General features: G+C 27.9%; 1 pseudogene; it reads right to left on the reverse strand.

The window, feature by feature from the left end:
- Positions 1-10,397: 10,397 nt before the first annotated feature.
- The window catches only part of LOC108365687 (ATP synthase subunit a-like), a 12,824-nt pseudogene continuing 5,389 nt past the window's right edge, over positions 10,398-17,832 (reverse strand).

Here is a 17,832-nt window from a genome sequence, read left to right on the forward strand (position 1 = left end):
ACTTTTGAACCGCTACTGCACCGACTCGTAGGTAAGTAGCTACTCTATTAACCCGTGGTAGTGCACATGGTAGTGCAGAGTCGAACCAGTCGTAAGCAGAATAGCGAAAAACTACGACAGAGGGCGCCCATAAATCACGCAAGTGACTACTTTAGTAACTCCCGGTAGTGCAGAGAGAGCCGATGGTGACTACCGCCTAGGACATTGCCTTGTAAAAGTAATCGATGAAATACACTGCAAGTAGTCGGTCGGTAATTGACGGAGTTTATCAGGTAGCTACCGATTCAGCAGTCCTGTAGTCGCTCCCCCGTACTGCAGGGTATTTACAAATCCGTCCATTTAACTTGTTCATGTACTACTTTTTGTCAAATCCATCCAGTACTGCTGGAGTCAATCGCTACTGCACCGACTCCTAGGCAAGTATCTACTCTATTAACCCGTGGTAGTGCACATGGTAGTGCAGAGTCGAAGCAGAATAGCGAAAAACTACGACAGAGGGCGCCCATAAATCACGCAAGTGACTACTTTAGTAACTCCCGGTAGTGCAGAGAGAGCCGATGGTGACTACCGCCTAGGACATTGCCTTGTAAAAGTAATCGATGAATTACACTGCCAGTAGTCGGTCGGTAATTGACGGTGTTTATCAGGTAGCTACCGATTCAGCAGTCCTGTAGTCGCTCCCCCGTACTGCAGGGTATTTACAAATCCGTCCATTTAACTTGTTCATGTACTACTTTTTGTCAAATCCATCCAGTACTGCTGGAGTCAATCGCTACTGCACCGACTCCTAGGCAAGTATCTACTCTATTAACCCGTGGTAGTGCACATGGTAGTGCAGAGTCGAAGCAGAATAGCGAAAAACTACGACAGAGGGCGCCCATAAATCACGCAAGTGACTACTTTAGTAACTCCCGGTAGTGCAGAGAGAGCCGATGGTGACTACCGCCTAGGACATTGCCTTGTAAAAGTAATCGATGGAATACACTGCAAGTAGTCGGTCGGTAATTGACGGTGTTTATTAGGTAGCTACCGATTCAGCAGTCCTGTAGTCACTCCCCCGTACTGCAGGGATGTAACTGGGTGACTACCTACATACATATGTGCACTATTTTGCTTTATTACTCAATTGTTAAGTTTAAAAGTTGGTCTAATTGCTCAACGAGAAATGAAATAAAGCAAATTTGTGTTATTTCACATTCAATTGGGAAATAACACAAATTTGCGTTATTGCCATTTGTGTTATTTCACTCCTCCGTTGGGCATGCGGTTCATACTAGTTGTGAGGTAGTTTTCAAGTAGAACATTTGACTGCAGGGTGTTTATTTATACTACTATCGTCCCGTTGTCGAAATTCGACATTATTTCATACACTTTTAAATTTTGCGTATCACCAATATTGACTCCTTTACACTAAAGACGATTTTGAAATCCACCACCAAAATTTATAGCGAATTTATTTAGTAGTTTTCGAAATTGTACCGAGAAAGGAACCTCAATTCTCATTTACAAAAAATATGCATATGTATGTATAAATGAGATGCTTAATGGTTCCTCAATGACTATTATGTTTAACAAATACCAATCCAGACTGTAAATACTCTTTTTTGATTATATTAGTCTGAGAGCCCCTTGGAATGTTAAAACTAAATTGCCAACATCTGCATAAACTCCTCATTCTTTTCATTAAAATCGGTGGATGCTTAGTACCTCGAAGATGTAAAACAAAATATAATATTTCCTTCTCTAACGGCGATTTTACATGTGTTTCTGTCAAGATTGGCATCACATGATTAGGCTACCGAATTGCACCAAATTTTATGTTGCAATTATGTGTTCTAAATATGAAGCAAATCTGACCATACATTTTAAGGATAGCTCTCAATTAGAGAGGGACACGGAATATCGGGACTCACGATACTGATTCAAGATGGGCGGTATCGGAAAGGTCTGTAAAAATTTAACGGACGGAACGGGATCAAAATCCTTTCCCGATACTCCCGATAAAAGCGCAATCCAGAAAATCTTCCTTAAAAATTTTTATAAAATATGCACTTTTTATATTTTATTGAGACGAAAACGAACAGAAAAGCAAACCAAAATAATTCGAGGATGCCAGATCTTTAATATTTTTTATTTTTTTATTTAAAATTAATTTGAAAGACAAGCGAACTTTTTTAAAGATATATTTTGTGGCCCACGGGCCCGCGGTAAAATTCTGAAAAACGTTGATATGAGCGGGTTCGGAAGTTAAAAATTGAATTTCGTGGTGGACGCGATGGGGGCTTAATATTTAGTCTCATGCCCATCTCTACTCTCAATCCCTGCGCCACCCACCTAACGCAAGGCAAACACACTGATCCTTTCAAAAATCATTACACAAAATAACAATCATTAAATGCGATTTAGAAATCTGGAAATGGTTCCCAATTGAATAATTCTTACCATTTTAAATGTATATAGATGTAGGTGTATCAAATTCCATTACCTTGTCTATCATAAGTTGTTTCAGATATAAGCGATATGGAAATTGCATTATGTATACGAGGTGCCTAATCCCCCTTTCGAATATACACCACTTTTCACCATAAGTTCGGTATTGATAACACATGCAGCTGTGTCAAATTTCAGAACGTTAGCATAAGCGGTTACACAGATAAGAAAAATGCGAAGTTTAGCTTGTATGGGTGTTGCCTCGCCCCGTTTTTCAATATCTATCTACGGCTTTTCTCCTTAAGCACGATATTGATAGCGTGAACAGCTGTGTCAAATTTCAAGGCGTTAGCATAAGCGGTTCCGGAGGAAAACAATATGGGAATGTCAGTTTGCATGGGAGGTGCCATGCCCCCTTTTTCAAAATCCACCAATTTTCGCCGTAAGTACAGTATTGGTAGCATATGTAGCTGTGTAAAATTTTAGGACGTTGGCATAAGCGGTTCCAGAGAAAAGCGATATCAGAATTTCAGTTTGTATGAGAGGTGCCACGCCCCCTTTTTCAAAATGTGCCACTTTTCGCCGGAAGTACGGTATTGATAGCATATGTGGCTGTGTCGAATTTCAGGACGTTAGCATTAGCAGTTTCAGAGATAAGCGATATGAGATTTCAGTTTATATGGGGCGGTGCCACGCCTCCTTTTCCAAAATCTACCACTTTTCGCCGTGAGTACGGTATTGATAGCATATTTGGCTGTGCCAAATTTCAGGACGTTAGCATAAACGGTTCCAGAGATAAGTGATATGAGAATTTCCGTTTGTATGGGCGGTGCCACGCCCCTTTTTCATTATTCACCACTTTTCCCCGTAAGTACTGTATTGATGGCATATGTGGCTGTATCAAATTTCAGGATGTTAGCATAAGCGGTTTCTGAGAAAAGCGATATGAGAATTTCAGTTTGTATGGGAGGTACCACGCCCCCTTTTCCAAAATCTACCACTTGCAAAATTTTCTTGTGGCGTATTTATATATAGATACCTGTACTGTAATGTTTTCGGACGGTACTAGCTGTTACTGCCAATATAGAAGTATTACATATATGCTTCACACAGCAGTTTAAATGTAAAAAATATTTTTAAATAAATGTATGACTTATAACTATTTGGTTTTCACATATTTTTTGAGTTATGTCTGCGAAATGTCACAATCGAAGTCTGAACTTTCCTCTCTTTCATGAGCCTCAAAGGCTTTATCTGCCTCTTCTTAGTGACTTTCGAAATCAAGTTTTTTAGAACGTGTGTCCCTATAACTATATAAAGAGACATAATGCACCACACATATCGTCACTAGGCACGAATATAGGCGCGAGCTCAAAATTTGACCGCGAAAAAAGATGCATTAAAAAACTTCAGCGATGAATAACTCTTAACATAGTTGACGGCGAAGAATGACACGTAAACTTATTTTCGCGGTCAACTATGTTTGCTGGTGTAACAGTGGGTGAATTCCAAAACGTCAAAATACAAAGCATCAGTGTCTTTTATTTCTAAACAGCACTTGGAGAAAAGGTCTAATTTGCGCATTCTAGTTGAAAACTAGAATCTAACCTTGGTTGCGCACATTTGGAATTACAATATACTGAAGTTTAGAAATAAAAGATACTGATGCTTTGTATTTTGACGTTTTGGAATGCAGCCAGTATATAACTTCCTCAAAGATTTTTGAGGCAGATTAGCGCACAGGAATGAAGAAATTTTGATTTTTTTTTTTTAATTTCTTTTCCAGCTCCTGAAAGGTTAACTGCGAATGAAAACATTGTCCTAAAAATATGCAATGTATATTCACTTACTGTTGTTTTTTACACTTTACGGCCTAAAAGAGTTTACCACTGATATGTACTTAACACCGTTCGTTCCACCAAAATGAGTTACATAATAAAAATACAAGTTCAGTTAATTTTTTCGGTTTTCGAAATATTAAATCCCTAAAAATCACCATCTCTTTCGAAAACCAGAAAACAGAAATCGCGGAAAATTAACTTAAAAGTGTATAGAATAACTGTTACTACTATAGTTCAAAATAAAATTTTATTAACAGGATAAAATTTAATACCTCCGAATTTACTTAAATGATAAAATGGAAGAATTGCTAAAATTGCAATTGATAAAACTAATGCAATTAGTCCTCCTAATTTATTAGGAATTGAACGAAGAATTGCATAAGCAAATAAGAAATACCATCCTGCTTGAATATTAACTGGGGTAACTAATGGATTAGCTGGAATGAAATTATCTGGGTCACCTAATAAATATGGGTTAGTTAATGTTAAAATAATTAAACTTATAATTATTACAATAAATCCTACAATGCCTTATGAGAAAAATAAGGATTAAATGGAATTTTGTGAATATTAGAGTTTAGTCCAATTGGATTATTTGAACCTGTTTGATGAAGGAATAATAAATGAATTAAAGTTATAGCTAATACAATACAGGGTAAAATAAAATGAAATTAACGTGTTAATGTTGCATTATCAACTGCGAATCCTCCTCAAATTCATTGAACTAAAGTAGTCCCTAGATAAGGAATTGCTGATAATAAATTTGTAATAACTGTTGCTCCTCAAAAAGACATTTGTCCTCATGGTAATACATATCCTATGAAAGCTGTTGCTATAACAAAGAATAAAATTAGTACTCCTACTATTGGAGTAAATAAATCTGATCCATAGTAAATACCTCGTCCTACATGTAAATAAATACAAATAAAGCAGAAGGATGCACCGTTGGCATGTAAAGTTCGTAATAATCAACCGTAATTTACATCTCCACAGATATGGTTAACACTATTAAATGCTAAATAAATATGTGCTGTATAATGTATAGCTAAAAATAATCCTGTTAAAATTTGAATTATTAAACATAACCCAAGAAGTGAACCAAAATTTCATCAAGCTGAGATATTAATTGGTGCAGGTAAATCTACTAATGCATTGTTAGCAATTTTAAATAAAGGGTGTTGGGTTCGTAAAGGTTTATTCATTAGTTTATTAATCGTAAAGGTCCGTAAAATAATTTTGTAATTTTTACTACTGCAATTAATGTAATTAATAAATAATTTATTAATAAAATTGTTATTAAATTTGTTGGAAAATTGTATAATTTATTAAGATTTAATGAATTTTCTTCTACATATAAGTTAGTATTATTTATAGTTGTTATTTCATTATTTTCCATATAAATTGAAAGTAATGATTTATCTAATATTAATCTTAAAATATAAATAAAATAAAAATTATTATACAAATAGTTGTCAATTTTATTGAAAATGAGAATATTTCATTTGAAGCTAGGGATGTAACATAAATAAATAAAACAAATATTTCTCCAAGAAAAATTAAAAATAAAATATTAGAAAATCAGAATCTTTTAGCTATTAATCCTGTTATGAAACAAATTTGTAAAGTTTGAATTAATAGTATTAGTCCTATAGCTAAAGGGTGATTTATTTGTATAAAAATAAATCTTGAAATTAAAGTTGATCTATATAAAATTAATTGTATAATGTCAGGAGGTAGTTTATATAAAATATTAATTTTGGGGATTAATGAAAAAGTAATTACTTTTCTCTTGAAATTTTAAAAGATTAAATCTTATTTTTGATTTACAAGACCAATGTTTTTATTAAACTATTAAAACTAATGTTAATAATATTTTATTGAGGATTACCATNGGAAATTTTAAAAGATTAAATCTAATTTTTGATTTACAAGACCAATGTTTTTATTAAACTATTAAAACTAATGTTAACAGTATTTTATTTAGGATTACCTTGTTTTTATTTTTAATTGGAATTTTTGTATTGGTTTGTAATCGAAAGCATTTATTATCAATACTTTTAAGATTAGAATATATTGTATTAAATTAATTTTTTTTGTTATTTATTTATTTAAATTTAATAAATTTTAGAAGATTTTTTAGTATAATATTTTTAACTTTTAGAGTTTGTGAAGGTGCATTGGGTCTTTCAATTCTTGTTTCAATAATCCGTACTCATGGAAATGATTATTTTCAATCATTTAATATTTTACAATGTTAAAATTAATTTTTATAATAATTTTTATTAGTCCAATTTGTTTTATTAATAGTTCATTTTGAATGGTCTAAAATTTAATATTTTTGGTTACGTTTTTATTCATTACAATAAATTTGTGTACTAATTATTTTGTAAATATTTCTTATTTTTTAGGATTTGATACAATTTCTTATGGATTAATTTTATTAAGATTTTGAATTTGTACCCTTATAATTACTGCTAGTGAATCTGTTAATAAATTTGATAATTATAAAAATTTATTTTTATTAAATATTTGAATTTTATTATAATTTTAAATTTTAAGATTTGCTAGTATAAATTTATTTATATTTTATTTTATTTAGTTTAATACTTCATTGATCTCTTTTAAATTTATTAAAAAGTGAAATTTGTATATTTTGGCTTTAAATCGTTTTTTTTAAATATTGATGTGTGGTGTCAATGATATGATTTATGTCATTTTAAATTGTGAAAAAATATTTATCAATTTGTAGAATTAGATTCTTAATTTTATTTAGAATTAGAATTAATTAGTTATTTTTAGTTTGAGATTTTTATTAAGAGATTATTGTATTTTTTTGGAATGAGAAGTTATTTCATTAAATTCTTCTGGAATTGTTATAACTATTTTATTTGATTGAATAAGTTTATTATTTATATCTTTTGTTTTATTAATTGCTTCTTTAGTAATTTATTATAGAAAAGAATATATATGTGGTGATGTTAATATTAATGGTTTTTTATATTAGTTCTTATATTTGTATTATCTATAATATTATTAATTATTAGTCCAAATATAATTAAAATTTTATTAGGTTGAGATGGATTAGGATTAGTTTCTTATTGTTGCTGATGTTGCTTTTTACTTGCGATTGCTTGAATATTAAATTATGGAAGTTGAAATTATATTTTTTATTTAGAATCAATGAAAAATAGAATTGAAATAGAAGTAATTGGTGGATTAATAGTATTAGCTGCTATAACAAAGAGAGCTCAAATTCCTTTTTCTTCTTGATTACCGGCTGCCATAGCTGCTCCAACTCCTGTTTCTGCTTTAGTTCATTCTTCAACTCTTGTAACTGCTGGTGTTTATTTATTAATTCGTTTTAATATTTTATTAAATAATTCTTTTTTAGGTCAGTTATTGTTATTATTATCTGGATTAACAATATTTATGGCTGGATTAGGGGCTAATTTTGAATTTGATTTAAAAAAAATTATTGCTCTTTCTACATTAAGTCAGTTAGGAATTAATAATGAGAATTTTATCAATAGAATTTTATAAAGTAGCTTTTTTCATCTTTTAACTCATGCATTATTTAAGGCATTATTATTTATATGTGCGGGGGCTATTATTCATAATATACAAAATTCACAAGATATTCGTTTAATAGGGGGATTAGGGGTTTATATACCTTTAAGTACTTCTTGTTTTAATGTTGCTAATTTAGCTTTATGTGGAATACCTTTTTTAGCTGGATTTTATTCTAAAGATATAATTTTAGAAATTGTTTCATTAAGTTATATAAATCTTTTTTCTTTCTTCTTATATTTTTTTCTTCTGGATTAACAGTTTGTTATTCTTCTCGATTAATTTATTATTCAATAACAGGAGAATTAAATTGTGGTTCTTTGAATATATTAAGAGATGAGGGTTGAATGTATGAGTATACTTCGTGGACTAAGAGGTTTATTAATTATGAGAATTATTGGGGGGAGAATTCTTAGATGTTTGATGTTTCCTACTACTATTTTGTGTTATTGGAGGATTTATAGGTTATATAATTTCTCATGTTTCTTTATTTCATTTAAATAAATCATTTAATAACACAGGTATACAAAAAAAAAGTGTATGCATATTAAACCAAACCTATATATCCCTGTATGGAATTATTAACTTTCCATTAAATTTAGGGGGACTAGTTTATAAATCATTTGATCAGGGTTGATCAGAATTTTTAGGTGGTCAAAATTTATACAATAGGTTAATTAAATTTTCTAATTGAAATTTTTTTTTTCATAATAATAACTTAAAAATTTATTTGCTATTATTTGTTTTATGAATTACTTTTTTATTTAGATTTTTTTTATTATTTTATTCAAGTAGCTTAAACTTAGAGTATAACATTGAAGNTTTAATTTTTATAGAATAAATTTTATGTCCTATTTGACCTTCAAATGACCTCGAAGCTAACATTATGGAGGTTAACGGACCTGGGATTCCTGTTCAGCGAATGTAAAACCTTATGTATATGAACTTTCAGGTTTATTCAATGAATTTTTCCCTACTTGACCTTCAACTGACCACGAACCTGACGTGGTGGAGACTAACGGACTTCGGATTCGCATTCAGCGTGTCGAATAAAATAGGGATATATATAGGTTTCGTTTAATATGCATAAGCTTTTTTTTTTTTGTAAACTTGTGTAGGTATTTAGTAAGTATTTTCTTGGTTCTATATGATTTATACCTTACATTTCTACTTATGGAATTATTAATTTTCCATTAAATTTAGGAAGATTAGTTTATAAATCATTTGCTCACGGTTGATCAGAATTTTTAGGTGGTCAAAATTTATATAATAGATTAATTGAATTTTCTAATTGAAATTTTTTTTTCATAATAATAATTTAAACATTTATCTTCTATTATTTGTTTTATGAATCACTTTTTTATTTAGATTTTTTTATTGTTTTATTCAAGTGGCTTAAATTTAGAGCATAACATTAAAGATGTTAGGGTAATTAGATAGTTCTTGAATTTAGTGAATTAATTTTTGTAATTTATAAAAAAAAAAATATTTTGATTTTACAATGAAAATGTAATGTTTTTATTAAACTTTATAAATAGAAGTATAAATGGAATTTAATCATTAAAAGATAAAAGCTAGCAGCTTTTTCTTTAACATCATATTTCCTTAATTGGAGTATAAATCTCAATTCTATCATTAACACTGATAGCCTCTTTTTGGCTTCAATTAATAGATTAATATTAATTGAAAATAAGGGTATTAAATTACCTAAAATTGGGTCGAAACTAATTGCAATAAATCGCTTCATGTTCAATTAGTTAAGGTAGATTGAAATTTCAATACTTTTTAAATGCAAATCAAATGTTATAATTAACTACGACCCTAATTTGATCAATTTATTATTCCTTGATTTCATTCATGATATAACCCAATAATTAAAACAATAATAAAAATAATTTAAGTGATTGTCCATAAAAAAATATCTGAAATTTTGATAATTAAAATTATTGGTAAAATTAAAGCAATTTCTACATCAAAAATTAAAAAAAATAATTGTAATTAAAAAAAATCGTAAAGAAAAAGGAAGATGTGATGAAGATTTTGGGTCAAATCCACATTTAAAAGGTGAGCATTTTTCTCGATCTGTTAATTTTTTTTTGTATAGAATTGATGCTAATATTATTACTACTCTAGAAATAATAATTAAAATTTAAGTTATAATAGTAATTGGAAAAATTATTTATACCACTAGATTAGTAGACCTTATGATTGGAAGTCAAATATACTTATATACTTTATAAATAATTAATTAATTAGCCTCCTCATCAATAAATTGAAATATAAAGGAATAATCAAACAAGTTCAACAAAATGTAAATATCATGCAGCTGCTTCAGATCCAAAATGATGAATTTTTGAGAAATGATTATTTAAATGTCGAATTAAACATACTAATAAAAAGCTAGTTTTAATTAATACATGGATTCCATGAAAGTGTTGCTATAAAAAAAAGTAGACCCAAAACTGAAACTGCAATTGTAAAAGGAGCTTCAATATATTCATGTGCTTGTAAAATAGTAAAGTAGATACCTAATAGTACTGTAAAAAGTAATCCTTGTGCAGCTTGTGAATGATTTCCTTCTATTAAACTATGATGTGCTCATGTAACAGTTATTCCTGAAGCTAAAAGAATTGCTGTATTTAGTAAAGGGATTTGAAATGGATAAATGGTTTAATTCCTATAGGTGGTCATGATGTTCCTAGTTCAATAGCAGGTGATAATCTTCTGTGGAAAAAAGCTCAAAGAAAAAGATAAAAAATAATACTTCACATAAAATAAATAAAATTATTCCTCATCGGAGACCTAGAGTAACAGAGATAGTATGTAATCCTTGAAATGTACCTTCACGTGATACATCCCGTCATCATTGATAAACAGTTAAGATAGTAATAATATTTCCTTATACAAATAATGAAATATCATATTGATGGAATCATTTTACTAAACCTGAAACTGAAGTTATAGCACCAATAGCTCCTGTTAAAGGTCATGGACTATAATCTACTAAGTGGAAGGGGTGATTAGCGTGTGTTGGCATTAATTAACTTATCTAGAGTATAGTGTTCTTAATACTGCAAATACATATGATTGGATAATTGCTACTGCTGACTCAAGAATTAATAAAGCAATTTGACCAATTAAAAGTAAAGACACAATTACATATGAAAGTGAAGGACTTGTATTTCCTAATAATGTTAGTAATAAATGACCTGCAATTATATTAGCTGGACGAATTACGTTACTAATTGTTTCAATACAAACTATAAAAGGTATTAAAATTGCAGGAGTTCCTTGTGGAACTAAATGAGCAGATATATGTTGGGTATTATTTATTCATCCATAAATTATAAAACATAATCATAAAGGTAATGCTAAAGTTAAAGTTAATGTTAAATGACTTGTTCTTGTAAAAATTTGAAGGAATAATCCTATAAAATTAATGAAAATAATGATAAAAGTTGATCCTGAATGACTTGATGGTCCTAGCAATGTTTTGAATTCTTTATGTAGTGCTAATAAAATTGAATTTCAGAATACATGATAACGTGAGGGTTTAAGTCGATATACTGATGGAATTATTAATATTCCTAAAAATGTTCTTATTCAATTTAATGATAAATTAAAAATTCTTCTTCTTAATGATTTAGTTGATTTTTGGTGAAATCTGAGATTTAGGGGATTTAGGAATTATTGAGTAATAATTTATTACTCTAAATAAAATAAAAGTAATTGAAAAAATAATAAATAAGCCTAATCAACCAATAGGGGCTATTTGTGGGATTAAAAAATATTAGATATTTTAATAATTTTAGTTTGACATACTAATGTTATATTTTAACTAATTTTTTCATTAGAAGTAAGTGCTAATTTACTATTAAGTGGTTTAAGAGACCAATACTTGCTTTCAGTAATCTAATGATTAATTTACTCTATTCATTTAATAAAGAGATTAATAGGAATACAGTAGACGCTCACAAATTAGAACCACTTTGTTTTTAGGGTGATTCTAATTTCTGAAAAATTCTAATTCCTGGACGTTTTTTTATTTCAATAAAACCTTAAAATTTAAGTCAATTTGCATTGAAAAACTACAATGAAATTTTGTCTTACTAAATTTTATTCATAAAAACGAGAAAACATAAGGTAACAATCCAATATACATATATGTATTTATGCGCTAAGTCAAAAAAAGGTCCAAAAAACAAAAACTCCAATTACAGTAAATATATTTTTTTTTATCAAAAATACATAAGAGATCGATAAATATACATTAAAACAGCCAAAAATTAATCAAAAACTTCGTAACTAATTTGCAGGCATGTAGTCTGTTATTGCTGTTTGCTTCTTCCTTTTATTTGTTTCTGCAATAACAATCTCATTGCGAAGAGCTAGCAGATTGCTTGTGTGCTTTGCGGAAAACGATTCACTATAAGTACACCATTTTATTAAATTATTGACGCTTTCAATGGCTGTAGAAGTAGAGACAACTGGTAAGACCTCCCGGTCATCAAATTCGCTGCTACCTGAAGACTCATCATCGCTATTGAGATCATGTGCAGGGTCGTCATNACGTTTATTTGTCATTTCAACGAACGACTTTTACTTTTAAGCAAACAATGCCGAAACACGTGCACGCGAATCGAATTTCAAACAAAAACTAACAAAAACTGTACAGATAGCGACGAAAATCCAACGACTACCGAGCGTAACATGAATAAATTGGGGATTCCCCTTTTTATATCTATTTTGCAACAAAAAAACAAAATACGCTCTGAAATTAGAATTTTCGATTCTAATTTCAGAGCGTGTAATGTATTCAAAAAGTTGATTCTAATTTCTGGAAATTCTAATTACTAAGAGTTCTAATTTGTGAGCGTCTACTGTATTTTCAATTACAATTGGTATAAAACTGTGATTAGCGCCACAGATTTCAGAACATTGTCCATAAAATAAACCTGGTCGATTTATTAAAAAATTAGTTTGGTTTAAACGACCAGGAGCTCCATCAACATTTACATCTAAAGAAGGAACTGTTCAAGAGTGGATTACATCTGCTGCAGTTACTAAGATTCGAATTTGAGAATTTATAGGTAAAATTACTCGAATTTATAGGTAAAATTACTCGATGTCAGCATTGAAATCCAACGTAGACACACTTTTGCCAACAAGTGCTACTTTGGACTGAGTAGGCAATTCAGGAGTAAAGTCCTCTCTCGACGTACGAAAACCGCGCTCTATAAGTCACTCATCATGCCCGTGCTGGTATATGGCGCAGAAGCATGGACAATGACAACATCCGATGAGGCGGCTCTTGGGGTGTTTGAGAGAAAGATTTTGCGGAAGATTTACGGTCCTTTACGCGTTGGCGACGGCGAGTACCGAAGACGATGGAACGATGAGCTGTATGAGCTTTACGACGATATGGACATAGTGCAGCGAATTAAAATACAGCGGCTCCGCTGGCTTGGCCATGTCGTTCGAATGGACACCGACGCTCCCGCGCTGAAAGTATTCAACTCGGAACCCGCTGGTGGTAGCAGAGGAAGAGGGAGGCCCCCACTGCGATGGAAAGATCAGGTGGAGAAGGACTTGGCGTTTCCAATTGGCGTCAGTTGGCACAGAGGAGAAATGACTGGCGTGCTTTGCTGAACTCGGCCAAAATCGCTTAGGCGCCAAAAAAGAAGAAGAAGAAGAAGAAGAATAATCGAAATCCATCTGTAGTTAATTCATTTGTTGGGATTATATAAGAATCGAATTCTACATTCATAAAATTACCTATTAATTAATTAAATATTTATATACATATATTAATCTATTTATAATAGGAATATATATATTAAATATTAATGAATTAAATATTTATATGTATATATATAATATATATAAAAGTTATTTCTCAATAAAAAATATAGTAATATGTCGTTATCAGTATATCTAGTATTTATAAAAACAATATTTATTAAAAATACATGCAGGCACTAATTATTAAATATACTTAAAACCCTCTTCATTTCTATATATTTACTAATTTATAATATATTTATATATATAAATAAATATTTTATATAAGATATTTATATAGATAAACAATTAAATATTTATATTTATATATATATAGAAATAAATATTTATATGTATATATATATATACATATAATATAAATATATTTATATTTATATATATAAATATAGATAGACAATTTAAAAATTTAAATTTTAATATTTGTATAAATAAAAAAAATTTCAATTAATATTAACCTATAAATTTAATAAAATTGAAAAAAATATAAATTTATTAAATTAAAATAAATATTTTTTTTAAATTTAATAAAATTAAAAAATATATATAAATTTAACAAACTAGAATAAATATTTTTTTAAATTTAATAAAATTAAAAAAATAAAATAAATTTTATAAATTTAATAAATTAAAATAAATTATTTTATTAAATTTATAAAATTAGTTTAATTACTAATTGATTTTATTTAAATATAAATTAATTTTTATACCATTACTAAATTTTTGATATTAAAAAAAATATTATAGATTATAATTTATTAGTAGTTATTTACTAGTAAATGTAAATAATAAAATAATTTTTATTTAAAAAAGATAGTTTTACTATTTGTTTTTGTTAGTATAAATATATATGATAGGGGGTCTGTTTATTTGTAGGGAGGAATTACTAATTGATTTTATTTAAATATAAATAAATTTGTATGCAATATTACTAAAGTTTTATTATTTAAATAAAATAATATTATAGATTATAACTTATTTATTAATAAATATAAATAATAAAATAATTGTTATTTAAAAAAGATAGTTTTATTATTTGTTTTTATTAGTATAAATAAATATGATAGGGGGTCTGTTTATTTGTAGGGAGGAATTACTAATTGATTTCATTTAAATATAAATTAATTTATATACAGTGTTACTTAAATTTTATTATTATAAATATTTATTAAATTTTATGTTTAAATAAATTTTATATAATATTAAAGTTTTATTTTAGCTTAAAATTTTATTATTGATTTGTTTTATATGTAAGTTTTTGCATGATTTTCATTTATTTAAATAATAAATAAATTTTTTATAGTCTCAGTAATTAGTTTTATTAATCAAAGAAATTTGTAAATTGTAATTTCATATAGTATTGGCTAAGTTTGTGCCAGCAGCCGCGGTTATACAAATAATACAAATAAAATTAGTTCAGTGTAAGTTAAATTTAATGTTAATAAAATAATTATAAATTTATTTGGTGAAATTTTAAATTTATAAATTTTTATTTTAGATAAATTAAAGCTTATTCTTAAGATAAGATAAGTCGTAACATAGTAGATGTACCGGAAGGTGTATCTAGAACGACAATTTAAAGCTTATTAGTAAAGTATTTCATTTACATTGAAAAGATTCTTGTGCAAATCAATATAAATTGATTAATATTTATTTGTTAATTTATATTTATTTTATTTATAATTTATTAAAAATAATTATATAATTTAATGTTTTAGTAATCTGTAATGAAAAAATAACATTAATGATAGTTTATTAAGTATTGTGAAAGATAACTGAAATAATTTGAAGAATTATTATTTTAAAAGAAAATTTTATTTATTGTACCTTGTGTATCAGGGTTTATTAAATAATTAATAATTATTTTCTTAATCTCGATTTTATAAGAGTTAATTATTTATTAAAGTTAATGTGTCAAAATTATTTTAAATAAATAATTAGAAATGAAATGTTATTCGTTTATAAAGGTATCTAGTTTTTTTAGAAATAAATTTAATTTACAAGATTTTAATTTTTTGTTTATTTATTAAAATAATAAAATTATTAATTTGAATATTTTAGGGGATAAGCTTTAAAAGAAATTATTAAAAATTAGTAATTTTAATATAAAATGTATGAGTAGAATTTTCAATCATTTATAAATGTGTTATAAATTATTTTATAATTTATATTATTTACTATTATTTTAAGTTTTTATAAAAATTTTTTCATACATTTTNTAAAATTATTAATTTGAATATTTTAGGGGATAAGCTTTAAAAGAAATTATTAAAAATTAGTAATTTTAATATAAAATGTATGAGTAGAATTTTCAATCATTTATAAATGTGTTATAAATTATTTTATAATTTATATTATTTACTATTATTTTAAGTTTTTATAAAAATTTTTTCATACATTTTTTATGAAAATTAATAATGATAAAATTAGTATATTTTTATATTGTATATATATAATTTTATTTGATAAGTTTATATAAAGAACTCGGCAAATTTATATACTCGCCTGTTTAACAAAAACATGTATTTTTGAGTTATTTTTAAAGTCTGACCTGCCCACTGAATAATTTTGAATGGCCGCAGTATTTTAACTGTGCAAAGGTAGCATAATCATTAGTCTTTTAATTGGAGGCTGGTATGAAATTGTAATCTGTTTCATATAAATTATTATAGAATTTTATATTTTAGATAAAAAGCTAAAATTTAATTAAAATACGAGAAGACCCTATAAATCTTTATATTTAATATTATTTTAATTTTTGGGATATATTTTATTTTAATACTATTAGTTATTTTGTTGGGGTGATGTTAAAATTTAATGAACTTTTAATTATTAAAAATCATTAATTTATGATTTATTGATCCGTTAATAACGATTATAAGATTAAGTTACTTTAGGGATAACAGCGTAATTTTTTTGGAGAGTTCTTATCGATAAAAAAGTTTGCGACCTCGATGTTGGATTAAGATATATTTTTAGGTGTAGCCGCTTAAATATTGAGTCTGTTCGACTTTTAAATTCTTACATGATCTGAGTTCAGACCGGCGTAAGCCAGGTTGGTTTCTATCTTTAATATATTATAATATCTTAGTACGAAAGGACCAGGTATTAGAATAATTATATTTTAGTTAAAGAATATAATTAATTGTACTGTTTTGGCAGATTAGTGCAATAAATTTAGAATTTATTTATGTAATTTTTATTACAAATAGTACTTGTTTTTTTTNAGCCGAAATATGCGAAGACCAACTTAGGCTTTGGTCTATTATAACCCCTAAATACTTAAAGTCAGGAACAACTTCGATGTTAAAGCAATTCTTATCTATAAAAGTTCTTATCTATAAAAAAGTTTGCGACCTCGATGTGGGATTAAGATATATTTTTAGGTGTAGCCGCTTAAATTCCAGACGTGATGGAGCAAAACGGACTGCAGATTCGTGTTCAGCGACCCCAAAAACATATAACAGACTATGTCTGGTCAAAGGAACCTTTCATCTTTTTTTTGTGACCCTGTGTTTTTAATTATAAGCCGGTTTCTCGCTTTATATATAAGATCCTCTCAGTTGCTTCGTTTGAATGTGGTATTTAAAAAAAAATAAAAATTATATTCAACAATTTTATAATGAGCTCGAGGCCATTTTTTTAATGAAAATTTATTGTGGAAAAGCAACAATAATTTGAAAAAATGGTAGAAGTGATAGCTATTTCGGAAATCACCACATTTCCTCATCAGACTTCTTTCAGTAGGATTCGAACCGACGATCCCACTGACTCAGCCAGTTGCCTATGCACCGTGCTAAGACGCCTTGTAAATTATCGTTTGCTTATTTCCACTATTTTCATTTTTGTTATGCCAACACAATCAAGCGCAGCTATTCCGCTGCAATTCACTTGATCATGTGGTTGTTGGTTTTGTTGGTTTGTGCTAATAATTCTATTTTTAGAATGCTTAAATTTAGGTGTGCTCGTCCTCATGATAAAAACATAGCAAGGTAGAACCGTTCTCTCAATTTGTCGGCCATGATTTTTTTTTGAAGTTTGCCAACATTTTAAAATCATATAAAAGTGAAAATAAAAAATTGAAATTGTTCGAAATTATTGTTGCTTGAGATTGGAAATGAAAATGTGTGTGTGAGTTTGTGAGTAAATTTAAAAATTAAATTGTTTGGAAACATCAAGAATTTTAAAAGTGACT

Source organism: Rhagoletis zephyria, unplaced genomic scaffold (genome assembly GCF_001687245.7).
Source record: "Rhagoletis zephyria isolate East Lansing unplaced genomic scaffold, Rhagoletis_zephyria_1.1 Rzeph_scaffold_01956, whole genome shotgun sequence".
NCBI lineage: Eukaryota > Metazoa > Arthropoda > Insecta > Diptera > Tephritidae > Rhagoletis > Rhagoletis zephyria.